Below are 12874 nucleotides of genomic sequence, written 5' to 3' on the forward strand. Positions count from 1 at the left end.
ATTGGCTGAAAACAGCTACAATTCAGCACTCTATAACAGTTTAAAACCCAGATACCTGGCCAAGAGGCATATGAAAAGATGCTCAACATCACTAATCACTAGGTAAATGAAAATCTAAGCCATAATAAGATACCACTTCAATAGTGGGTGACCTCTATTAAAACAAAACAAAATGAACGTGGGCTGTGGATCATTTGGGCATGCTCCCTCTACCTTTCTCTAGCTCACTGGTATCTCCCAGAGAAGAGCTTATACGCTCGTCTGGAGTCCCAGTTTTTGCAGCCGCTGCCCAGGGGACACCTCCAGATAGCCTGGCTCTGGTGGCCAGTGGGGCTTACACTTGCAGTCCCACAGGGCTGTATACATTGCATTCTTTTAAAAGCTGCTGCCTGAGGGTCTGGCTTCCAGTCAGCCTGAATCCAGGTGGTGAGACCCTCCCCTTTGGGACATGGCAGGTCTTGGCACACGCCTTTTACTGGGAGCAAGTAAAAATATCATAGGCTGTTTGAGCTGCATGTAAATCAATGAATTGAGAACACACCCTCACGCCCTATACAAAAATAAACTCAACATAGCTTAAAGACTTAAATATAAGACATGACACCGTAAAACTCCTAGAAGAAAACATAGGCAAAACATTCTCTTACGTAAGTTGTACCAATGTTTTCTTAGGTCAGTCTGCCGACCCAACAGGAATAAAAGCAAAAATAAACAAATGGGACCTAATCAAACTTACAAGCTTTTGTACAGCAAAGGAAACCATAAACAAAATGAAAAGACAACCTACAGACTGGGAGAAAATATTTGCAAATGATGCGACTGACAAAGTATTAATTTCCAAGATACACAAACAGCTCATACAATTCAACAACAACACAACAAACAACCCAATCAAAAAATGGACAGAAGGGCTTCTCTGGTTGCGCAGTGGTTGAGAAACCTCCTGCCAATGCAGGGGACACGGGTTCGAGCCCTGGTCTGGGAAGATCCCACATGCTGTGGAGCAACCAAGCCCATGAGCCACAACTACTGAGCCCACGTGCTGCAACTACTGAAGACTGCGTGCCTAGAGCCCGTGCTCCACAACAAGAGAAGCCACCACAATGAGAAGCCCGTGCACTGCAACAAAGAGTAGCCCCGCTTGCCACAACTAGAGAAAGCTTGTGTGCAGCAACAAAGACCCAATGCAGCCAAAAATAAATAAATAAATAAATATAAAAAAAGAAAAGAAAACCCTCCTTTATTAAAAAAAAAAAAAAAACCACACAAAAAATTTCATCTACTTAGTTCTTGCCTGTGCATTTTCTAGGCAGGCATTTAAAAACAAAAACAAACAAAAAAAAAACAATGGGCAGAAGACCTAAATAGACATTTCTCCAAAGAAGACATACAAATGGCCAACAGGCACATGAAAAGGTACCCAACATTGCTAATTATTAGAGAAATATAAATCAAAACTACAATGAGTTGCCACCTCACACTGGTCAGAATGGCCATCATTAAAAAATCTACAGGGGCTTCCCTGGTGGCACAGTGGTTAAGAATCTGCCTGCCAACGCAGGGGACACGGGTTCAAGCCCTGGTCTGGGAAGATCCCACATGCTGCGGAGCAACTAAGCCTGTGTGCCACAACTACTGAGCCTGTGAGCCACAACTACTAAGCCTATGTGCCACAACTACTGAAGCCTGTGCGCCTAGAGTCCATGCTCTGCAACAAGAGAAGCCACCATGAGAAGCCCGTGCACCGCAACAAAGAGCAGTCTCCTCTTGCCGCAACTAGAGAAAGCCTGCGCATAGCAATGAAGACACAATGTAGCCAAAAATAAAAATAAATAAATAAGTAAAAAAAAATCTACAAATAACAAATGCTGGAGAGGCTGTGGAGAAAAGGGAACACTCCTGCATTGTTGGTGGGAATGTATATTGGTGTAGGCACTGTGGAAAACAGTATGGAGAACAGTATGGAGGTACCTCAAAAAGCTAAAAATAGAGTTGCCATATGATCCAACAATCTCACTTCTGGACAAATATCTGGACAAAACTATAATTCAAAAAGATACATGCACCCCAAGGTTCATAGCAGCACTATTTACAATAGGCAAGACACGGAAACAACCTAAATGTCCATTGACAGATGAATGGATAAAGAAGATGTGGTACATACATACAATGGAATACTACTCAGCCATAAAAAAAAGAATGAAATAACGCTATTTGCAGCAATATGGATAGACCTAGGGATTATCATACTACGTGAAGTAGGTCAGAAAGAGAAAGACAAATACCATATGATATCACTTATATGTGGTATGACATGATATCACTTTTATGTGGTATGACACATACGAACTTATCTACGAAACAGAAACAGACATACAGACATAGAGAACAGACTTGTGGTTGCCAAGGGGGAGGGGTGTGGGAAGAGGGATTGTTTGGGAGTTTGGGATTAGCAGATGCAAACTATTATATATAAAATGGATAAACAACAAGGTCCTACTGTAGAGCACAGGGAACTATATTCAATATCCTGTGATAAACCATAATAGAAAAGAATATGAAAAAGAATGCATATATATGTATAACTGAAACACTTTGGGGTACAGCAGAAATTAATTTACACAACATTGTAAGTCAACTATACTTGAATAAAAAAAATAATAAGCTGTTTGGACAAGCACAAGATTTGAGAGACAACCAAGAGCTGGGGCAGGGTTGAATGACAAATTTCACCTCCAGCACGAGGCCGCTCCTTCAAGACTGGGTGAGGTAGTTGTTTTATCTACTGTATAGAAACCAACACAGAAAGTCAAGCAAAATGAAGAAACAGAGGAATATGTTCCAAATGAAAAAATAAGATAAAATCTCAGAAGAAACTGAATGAAACGGAGATAAGTAATTTACCTGATAAAAAGTTAAAACTAATGGTCATAAAGATGCTTGCTGAAATGAAGAGAAGAATAGATGAACACAGTGAAAATTTCAACAGAGAGATAGAAAATATAAGAAAGTATCAAATAGAAGTAACAGAGCTGAAGAATATAATAACTGAAAAATACACTTAAGGGTTCAACAGCAGACAAGATGAAGCAGTAGAAACAATCAGTGAACATGAAGACAAGGCAGTGAAACTCAACAGAGCAGCAAATAGAAGGAGAAAAATAACTTGTTACATACAAGGGAACCCCCATAAGACTCTCAGCAGATTCTTCAGCAGAAAAAAACTTTTCAGTCCAGGAGGGAGTGTCATGATACATTCAAAGAGCTGAAAGGGGAAAAAACTTGCAACCAAGAATACTCCACCTGACAAAGTTATCATTCAGAATTGAAGGATAAAGAGTTTTCCAGAAAGCAAAAGCTCAAGGAGTTCATCACCATTAAACTAGCCTTAAAAGAAATGTTAAAGGGGCTTCTTTAAGCTGGAAAGAAAGCTGTAAGACATTGAGGAAATTGAGAAAACAATCTCATTTACAATTGCACCAAAAAGAATAAAATACCTAGGAATAAATTCAACCTAGGAGGTCAAAGACCTACGTACTGAAAACTATAAGACATTCAGAAAAGAAATTGAAGAAGACACAGCTAAATGGAAAAATATTCTATGCTCATGGATTAGAAGAATTAATATTGTTAAAATATCCATACTACCCAAAGCAATCCACAGATTAAAAGCAATCCCTATAAAAATTCCAATGGCATTTTTCACAGAAATAGAACAAACAATCCTAAGATTTGTATGGAACCACAAAAGAGCCTGAAGAGCCAAGCAATCTTGAGAAAGAAAAGTAAAGCTGGAGGCATCATGCTCCCTGATTTGCCTATCTGGGATAAATCCCACTTGGTCATAATGTATAACTTTTTACACATTGTTGGATTTGATTTGCTATTATTTGTTAAGGATTTTTGCATCTATGCTTATGATAAATATTAGTCTGTTGTTTTTCTTTCTTGTAATGTCTTTGTCTGGTTTGGGTATTAGGGTAATGCTGGCCTTACAGAATGAGTTAAGAAGTGTTCTCTCTTCTTCTATTTTCTGGAAGAGATTGTAAAGAATTTGTATACTTTCTTCCTTAAGCGTTTGGTTGAATTCACCAGTGAACCCATGTGGGCCTGGTGCTTTCTGTTTTAGAAGGTTATTAGTTATCGATTCATTATAATAGACAAAGGTCTATTCAGATCATCTATTTCTTCTTGTGAGTTTTTATAGAGATTTACTTTTTAAACATTACTTTTAATTTCTAAAAGTAAATATATACTCATAAACAATGTGGAAAACAAAAAAAGATGGAATCACAATTATCCATTACTTTCCAACTCAGAAGAATTTGTTAATATTTTTGAATATTTCCTCCCAGAATGTTTGTGTGCATATATTTTAAAAACATAATTGAATTACTTTATTTATAATATTTTATGCTTCCTTTGAATGTAACATTCTATTACCAGCATAGTTTTAGTCATTAAGAACTTTTTTTAAAAAATAAATTTATTTATTTATTAATTATTGGCTGCGCTGGGTCTTGGTTGCTGTGCGCAGGCTTTCTCTAGTTGCAGTGAGCGGGAGCTACTCTTCGTTTCGGTGCGCGGGCTTCTCATTGTGGTGGCTTCTCTGGTTGCGGAGCACGGGCTCTAGGCGTGCAGGCTTCAGTAGTTGTGGCACACAGGCTTCAGCAGTTGTGGCACACGGGCTTTAGCAGTTGTGGCGCACGGGCTTAGTTGCTCCGTGGCATGTGGGATCTTCCTGGACCAGGGCTCGAAATGATGTCCCCTACATTGGCAGGTGGATTCTTAAACACTGCACCACCAGGTAAGCCCCATTAAGAACCCTTAATAAACATTTTCCAAATAGAAATGTTAACTTACATAACATCCCTGTGTTTCAGTTTTCTCATCTGTAAAATAGGTTCAATAATATACACATCTCATAGGATGGTTGTGAAAAATAAATGAGATAATGCATGCAAACGTGTAAAGTGCCTAGCATGTAGATTGTTAAAAATGGCCATAAATTCCTCCATCCTACGTGCATGCCCTTTTGTAGTGTGTCTTAGCTATAACTGACCAGGAAGTAAAGTCTACTTCTCCACTTCCTTGATTCTTGGCATGGCTTTGCGACTTGCTTTGGCCAACCGAATGTGGCAAAAATGAAGTTGTGTAGCTAATGAGCCAAGTGCTTACTATGCCTTGCAGCTTCTGGTCTGACTCTACTGGAACCCTGAGACCACGAAGTGAAAGACACATGGCCCAGACAACAGCCATAGCCATCAGCTAGATAGGGAGGTGAAGTACCTTAGACCACCTAACCCCCTTCCTCCAAGCTGAGCTCTCAGATAACCACAATTACATGAGGGAAACCAGGCGAGACCGGAGCTGCCTAGCTGAGACCAGCCCAAATAAAATGGTTGTTACTTTAGCTTCTAGGTTTTCAGGTGGTTGTTACACAGCAATAAAAAGATAACTGATACAGTGATGATTAAATACTATTATTATTACTGCCATATAAATCTAAAAGGTGAGACTATGATACTGGGATACTTATCTAAGCACTTTAAAATGTCTTCAAGCATTCAACACATATTTTACTGTCTCATATATATAAAGCAGAATCTTAATATTCAGGCCATGGTGGACATCAATACCACAAAGGAATCTATTCACATACATTTCCTAATCCCAAAGAACTAACAAATAAATTACTGGAGATCTTTCTTCATGTGTAACTTTTTTTTTTTTTTTTTAATATTTTTTGGGGACTTCCCTGGTGGCCCAGTGGTTAAGACTCCATGCTCCCAATGCAGGAGGCCCAGGTTTGATCCCTGGTCAGGGAACTAGATCCTGCATACCACAATTAAAAGATCCTGCATGCCTCAACTAAGACCCAGCATAGCCAAATAAATAAAAGAATAAATAAATATTAAAAAAACCCACCATTTCCCACATGAAAATAAAAAATGAAAATATTTTTAAAATTTTATTTTGTTTTTCTTGGCTGTGCCGCTTCCCAGACATGAAGATCCCAACCAGGGATTGATCACACGCCCTGTGCAGTGGAAGCGTGAAGTCTTAACCACTGGACCATCTTAATCCCAAGATTAGTACATCTTTATTTGAATGTGCAGGGTAGTGAATTGGCAGAAATGTATAATTAAGTAATTATGACAGCAATGCTATTTTTTTCATGAAGTTTTCATGAAATCATTTACCCTTGGGCAATAGAGGGAGTTGAAGGAAATTAGCCTCTTATTTTGTCCCCCTTGCCTCATTGCAAAACGAAACAGAATCTACAAGATGATGATGGTGATTACAATGGCTCACATTTGTTGAGTGCTTAGTATATATAGCAGACACTATGCCAACTGTCTTAGATGCATTTATTCCTCATAACAGGTTATTTGGTATTCTGTTATCCTAATATGGATCAGGAATCTGAGTTGGAGCAGTTAAGTGATTCAAGATTAACCAACTAGCAACCGACTGAGCTGAAGTTTAAACTTAATATCTATCTAACTTCAGAGCCTAAGCTTTTTAAGCATTAATTAAGCTTTTTGGTTGCCTTCCACAACTTGCTTCTGGTAAATACACTGTTGACACTCTGCAGACTCTTGAGGAATAGCATATCTGTTTAAAAATCACTTTCAGGGGGCTTCCCTGGTGGCGCAGTTGTTAATAATCCGCCTGCTAATGCCAGGAACAAGGGTTCGAGCTCTGGTCCTGGAAGATCCCACATGCCACGGAGCAACTAAGCCCATGCGCCACAACCACTGAGCCTGTGCTCTAGAGCCTGCGAGCCACAACTACTGAGCCTGCCTGCCACAACTACTGAAGCCCGTGCACCTAGAGTCCATGCTCCTCAACAAGAGAAGCCACCGCAATGAGGGGTCCATGTACCGCAATGAAGAGTAGCCCCTGCTCGCCGCAACTAGAGAAAACCCGCGTGCAGCAATGAAGACCCAACACAGCCAGAAATAAATAAAATAAAATTTATATAAAAAATAATTTTCAATATAATCATTTAAATGCTTAAAACAGGGGGTCACTTTAAAAAGTGAGAGATATTTCAACTCTCTGAAAAGCAAATGTGACCCGTCATTCTGTTCCATTGGCTTAAAATGTACTGTAAATGAGATGGTTCTGAGAACCATCTCTGGACTTCCTCCCAGCATCTGGCCATTCCTGCTGTGTAGGATTTACAGAATATTCCATATTCTGTAAATGAGATGGTTCTGAGAACCAGGGAAGGGCTTAAAAAATGGACTCCCAAATCCCATACCTCAGAGTGTGTTGTAGTGGGAGTAGCCTTTAAAAAAACGCTACCAACCGCCCCGAGCTGTAATGCGAAGAATGACTAGAGATGACACAGCAAGACCACTTAGGGACATCAGGACTGGTTCATGGCAGCACTGCTTGTAGTGCTAATGCCAAGCAGGCACGTATGCTCATTTGTAAAAAATACACTTTTTAGGGGAATACAAAACAACCTATCTTCTAAGTAATAATTATACTGCCTCTAGGCTTAATTCTTCTAGGAATGGTTATGGAAATGCATATATTTTTTTCTACTCTTGGTAACAAGCAGATGCTTTACTGAGAGTATTTACATACACCTTTTTCTGAAATAGAAACCCATAAATAAATATTGTGCTTATAAATGCCATACACCTGGTCTCCCACAGATGTACATGAAGGAAAAATCTGAAAAGTTTAATAACGCCCCCAGAGAGGTTCAAATGTACAATCCACAACTTTTATCAAGAGTCAGAAAATTCTATAAAAATATATTCTATTAAATCTTTTCCAGAAACATGTTCTGTACATATTCATGAATGCCTATTTTCCTGCCACCAGAAGCTGTCCTTAACCTCAGCATCAGAAATAGCCATGGAGCTATAGTCACTGACTAAGGAGTATTCTGTAAAACTTCACATTACATATTTCTGATTTTAATTAGGATAATTTACCTTTCTCTCAATTTGAAATGCCGGAATATGTAAAAGAAAGAGGGAGAAAAGGAAAAGTGAAGAAAGCTTGATGACCTATTTTCACATACCTCAAATGTTCACTCTTTAAAAAAGTTTTGTGGTAAAATATATATAACATAAAATGTATGATTTTAACTATTTTTAGGTGTACAATTCAGTAACAGTAAGTATATTCATTATGTTGGGCAACCATCACCATTGTCCTTTTCCAGAAATTTTCATTGTGCCAAACAGAAACTCTGTACCCACTAAATAATAACTCCTCAGTCCCATCTCCTGCCAGGCCCAGGTGACCTCTATTCTACTTTTTGTATCTATGAAGTTGTCAATTATAGGTGCCTCATATAAGTGGAATCATACAATATTTGCTCCTCTGTGTCTGGATTATTTCACTTGGCATAATGTTTTCAATGTTCATCACTATGGTGGCAAGTACCAGTATTTACTTCCTTTTTTAAAAAAATTTATTTATTTTTTGCTGTGTTGGGTCTTCGTTGCTGCACGCAGGCTTTCTCTAGTTGCGGAGAACGAGGGCTACTCTTCATTTTGGTGCGCGGGATTCTCACTTGCAGTGGCTTCTCTTGTTGCAAAGCACAGGCTCTAGGCACACGGGTTTCAGTAGTTGTGGCATGTGGGCTCAGTAGTTGTGGCACATGGACTTAGTTACTCTGAGGCATGTGGGATCTTCCCGGACCAGGGATCGAACCCGTGTCCCCTGCATTGGCAGGCGGATTGTTAACCACTGTGCCACCAGGGAAGTCCACTTCATTCCTTTTTGAGGCTGCATAATATTCCACAGTATTCATAACCATTCATCTGTTGACACTTAGTTATTTCCACTTTTTGACTATTGTGAACAATGCTGCTATGAACATTGGTGTTCAAATAGCTGTTTCAGTCCCTGCTTTCAATTCTTTTCAGTATATACCTGGACGTGTAATACTCATTTGAGTAAATTCTAAAGAAAAAGAGAATGGATGCATATACTTAAATATTAAAACGTGTGTTCAGAGCTGGACCTAGAAGGCCAAGTGAGGTGGATTAAGGGATGCCTGAAAACCTACCTTAACTGTTCTATGATAAAACTATAGTTCCACTGACTCAAGGTATTGGGAAATTCTGTTTTGATGAGAGCTTATTATTTGGAAAGGTTCAAAATGAGAGCTTGTATCTAAGAAACTAAACCTCCCCAATAGCACCAATAAAAGGTTGTGAGGTTCTTCATTTTCACAGTTTCAATGTTTTCCCTTTAACTGATTGACTAGAGTGCCCTCATGTGTCTGTATTTTTATACTACGGTGGTTTTGAAAAAGATTTAATATTGGAATCAGAACTGGGGAGGAAATTTAAGTATCATGCTTTAAAAAGTTGAATGCATGCAAGGTCCCATCCCTAACCAACTTAAAAAAAATTTTGTTTTTACAGTGATGTAAATCACATGCATAAAAGACAATCTAAAATGTATAGCTACAATGTAAAGAATGAAAAACCACGCCGCTTTTAGTGAGAAAGAGTACATTACTAGTGCCTTAAAAACTCCCTGGATGCCCTTCAAAATTGCATGAAGCTTACTCTCAGAGGTAACACTGTCCTGAATTCAGTGTTTTCATCCCCTTGCTTCTCGTTATAGCTTTAACACTTGTGTTTGCTTCCCTATATAGTATTTTTTTTGGGGGGGTGCATTCCTATTTTTGAACTTTTCATAAATTGAATCTTATTGTGTTTTCTGTGACTTGCTTTTTTTATACTACCTTTTCAAAAAGCATGTTGATTCATTCGTTCACTTTCAAGTCTTTATGGTACTCCACTTTATAAATAGTCTTCATAGACATTCAGATTGTTTCTAGTTATTATGAATAAAGATGTTAGAACATTATTCAACATGGTGCCTGGTGCTCATGTGTAACAGTTCCCCTAGAGTATACTAATAGGAGTGCAATAGATGAGTCTTAAGGGGTGCACATATCTAGTCTTTCTAGGTAATGCTGGTTTTTCCAAAGTGGATGAGACTAGCCCATAATAATTCCCTTTCCTCCAAATCCTTGCCAGCACTTGGTCATCAGACTTTTACATTCCCGCCAATCTAGTAGAGTGAAATGTTATCTCATTGTGGTTTACATGTGCATTATGATTATTCATGAGGTTGGGCATCTTTTCCATGTTTCCATGTAATCTGTGTTTTCTCTCCTATGAAATGCCTATCATGTCTTTTCCCACTTTTCTATTGGATTGTCTTTTCCTTACTGATTCATAGGCATTCGTTTTTTCTTTAAGGTGCTATTTTTAAAAAATAGCAAGAAAAAACATTCATGGAGAAGAGTATGCACAACACGAAAGCACTGTTTATAAAGAATACTTTTAAATCAAACAACTGAGTAACCACCACCTAGGTCAAAAAATAGAATGTTCTCAACACTCCAGAAGCGCCTCCTCTGACCCTCCATGATCACAGTCCCCTCCTTTGCTCGGAGGTAACTACCATTCTGACTTTTGTAGTAATTACTTCATTGCTTTTCTCTTTATAATTACAACACCTGGAAATGCACCCTGAACAACATAGTTTAGTACTGCCTACTTCTGGATGTTAAAATGGATTCCCCCAGTAAATATTCCTTTGTCTTTGGCTTCCTATACCCAGAACTATGTTTGCGAATTTCATGCTGTTTCGTGTAGCTACTGGTTGGCCAAAAAGTTCCTTCGTTTTTAAGCAAAAATAAAAGACACATTTTTCATTTTCACCAAGAACTTTATTGAACAACCTATTCACCCTTTTGTTCCACTACCTTCTGCCATTTTTCAGGCAACTTCATAATTCCATCTTCCCAAAACTTTTTATCTTTTTGAGCAAAGAACTTTTCCGGCTGCCTTTCACAGTCTTCCAGGGAATTGAAATTTTCTCCATTAAGAGAATTTTGTAAAGACCAAAATAAATGGAAATCCGAAGGTGCAAGCAATGTCTGGTGAAAACAGCGGATGAATCAGAACTTCCCAGCTAAGCTGTAACAGTTTTTGCCTGGTCATCAAAGATACATGCAGCCTTGCATTATGCTGATGGAAGAGTATGCATTTTCTGTTGACTAATTCCAGGCGCTTTTCTTCGAGTGCTCCTTTCAGTTGGTCTAATTCGGAGCAGTAGTTGTTGAAATTGTTTGGTTTTTCTGTAAGGAGCTCATAATAGAGGACTCCCTTCCAATCCCACCATATACACAACATCACCTTCTTTGGATGAACTCCAGTGATGTTGGTGTGGTTGGAGGTGGTTCATTTCGCTTGCCCCACAATCTCTTCCGTTCCACATTATTGTACATTATGTGCTTTTCATCGCCCGTCACAATTTGTTTTAAAAACGGAACGTTTTCGTTATCTTTAAGTAGAGAATCGCACGCGGAAATATGGTCAATAATGTGTCTTTCGCTTAACTTATGTGGAACCCAAACATCAAAGCGATTCGCAAAACCCAGCTGGTGCAAAGGATTTTCAGCGCTTGATCTGGATATTTTGAGTATGCTGTCTATCTCCCACGTGGTATAACGTTGATTGTCCTCCATTAATGTCTCGATTTGATTGCTATCAACTTCAACTGGTCTAACCCGAGCGAGGAATTTTACAAACCATTTTTGACACGTTCGATCCGTCACAGCACCGTCTCCACACGCTGCACAAATCTTTTTGTGCATTTCAGCTGCATTTTTACATTTCTTGAACTAATAAAGCATGACATGCCGAAAATATTGCTTTTTTTCCTTCCATCTTCAACACTAAGATGGCTACACAAAAATTCACCAAGTTTTATAAGTCTTTTTTTAAATGCACGCTGATATGATAGCTGTCACATACAATCTAACAAAACTTTCCAATGAAGTGAAAGACAACTAGGTACTGCTAGAGACAGCTTACCGGGAAAAACGAACGAACGTCTTGGCCACCGCAACAGTCCGTTCGTCCTGGTTGCCGTATGCCACCCACTGCTGCTGGGTAGTTGTGCTGCGGCACAGTCTACCACAATTCACTGAAGTATCGTCGCCTTAGACACTTGGCGGGGGGGTTCCAGACTTCGTCCTTATTAACGACGCCGCCAGGAATATTCCTGTAGCGTCTCCGGGTGTCCTTGAGCCAGGTTTTCTCTAGAGTAAATACCACAGAGCGGAATTGTTAGATCGCAAGTACACGCACCTTCACGACCCTCAACCGCCCAGAGTGGGCGCACGGCCTAGGCCGCCGCCAGCGTCAGAGGATCCCCGCGGTCCACCCACGGCGCAGGTCGGAGCGTCTCATTTCCGCCAAGCCAGCGGGTGCAGTGTGTCTAAAATCCAACCAGCCTAAGCCAGTCCCTGTGGTTTTAACGCGTCCCCGGGTTAGCACTGCGCCCGAACGCCTTCTGTGTTGACCGGACACCTGGATTCCTCCGTTTTAAAGCACTTGCCCAACTCTTCTGCCCACTTCCCACCGGGATGTCTGTGCTTTTCTCCAGGAGTCCTTGGGCCTCCCGGACACTAGCTTTCCAGACACCACACGCCTCTCGGGCGTCTCCTCCGGGCCTGCGGCTTGTTTCTCTGAGAAGCCTTTTTCTTTTTTTTTTTTCACTTTAGTCAGATTTGCCAGCCTTCTCCCGTTATCGCCTGTAGTACCACGCATCCCATCCCTTGGCCGCGAAGGCGGCTCACGGTTATTCCCAGAGCGCGCTCACCCTTACCTTCCCGGCGTCCGCCTCCCTCAAGCAGCCCCTCCGCGCGCGCCCGTCCCTCAGCGTCTAGCCCGCTACGCCGGCGCCCGCCCTTTCCCAGGACGCAGCGCGCAGGCGCGCCCGCCGGGCCCCCGCACCGCACCGCCTAGTGCGCCTGCGCCGAGAGACGCCCCGCCCTCCACGCCGGTCGTCTATAAATTCTCGAGCGTCT

General features: G+C 40.4%; 1 protein-coding gene across 1 annotated transcript in view; it reads right to left on the bottom strand.

The window, feature by feature from the left end:
- The window catches only part of LATS2 (large tumor suppressor kinase 2), an 80838-nt gene extending 68079 nt beyond the window's left edge, over positions 1–12759 (bottom strand). The window contains exons 1-2 of the mRNA XM_079902788.1: positions 12673–12759; positions 11877–12103 (exon numbers count right to left, since the gene is read on the bottom strand). The gene's annotated coding sequence lies outside the window, so the exon portion shown is untranslated. The remainder of the gene's footprint in view (positions 1–11876; positions 12104–12672) is intronic.
- Positions 12760–12874: the final 115 nt, after the last annotated feature.

Source organism: Stenella coeruleoalba, assembly GCF_951394435.1.
Source record: "Stenella coeruleoalba genome assembly, chromosome: 18".
NCBI classification, from domain to species: domain Eukaryota; kingdom Metazoa; phylum Chordata; class Mammalia; order Artiodactyla; family Delphinidae; genus Stenella; species Stenella coeruleoalba.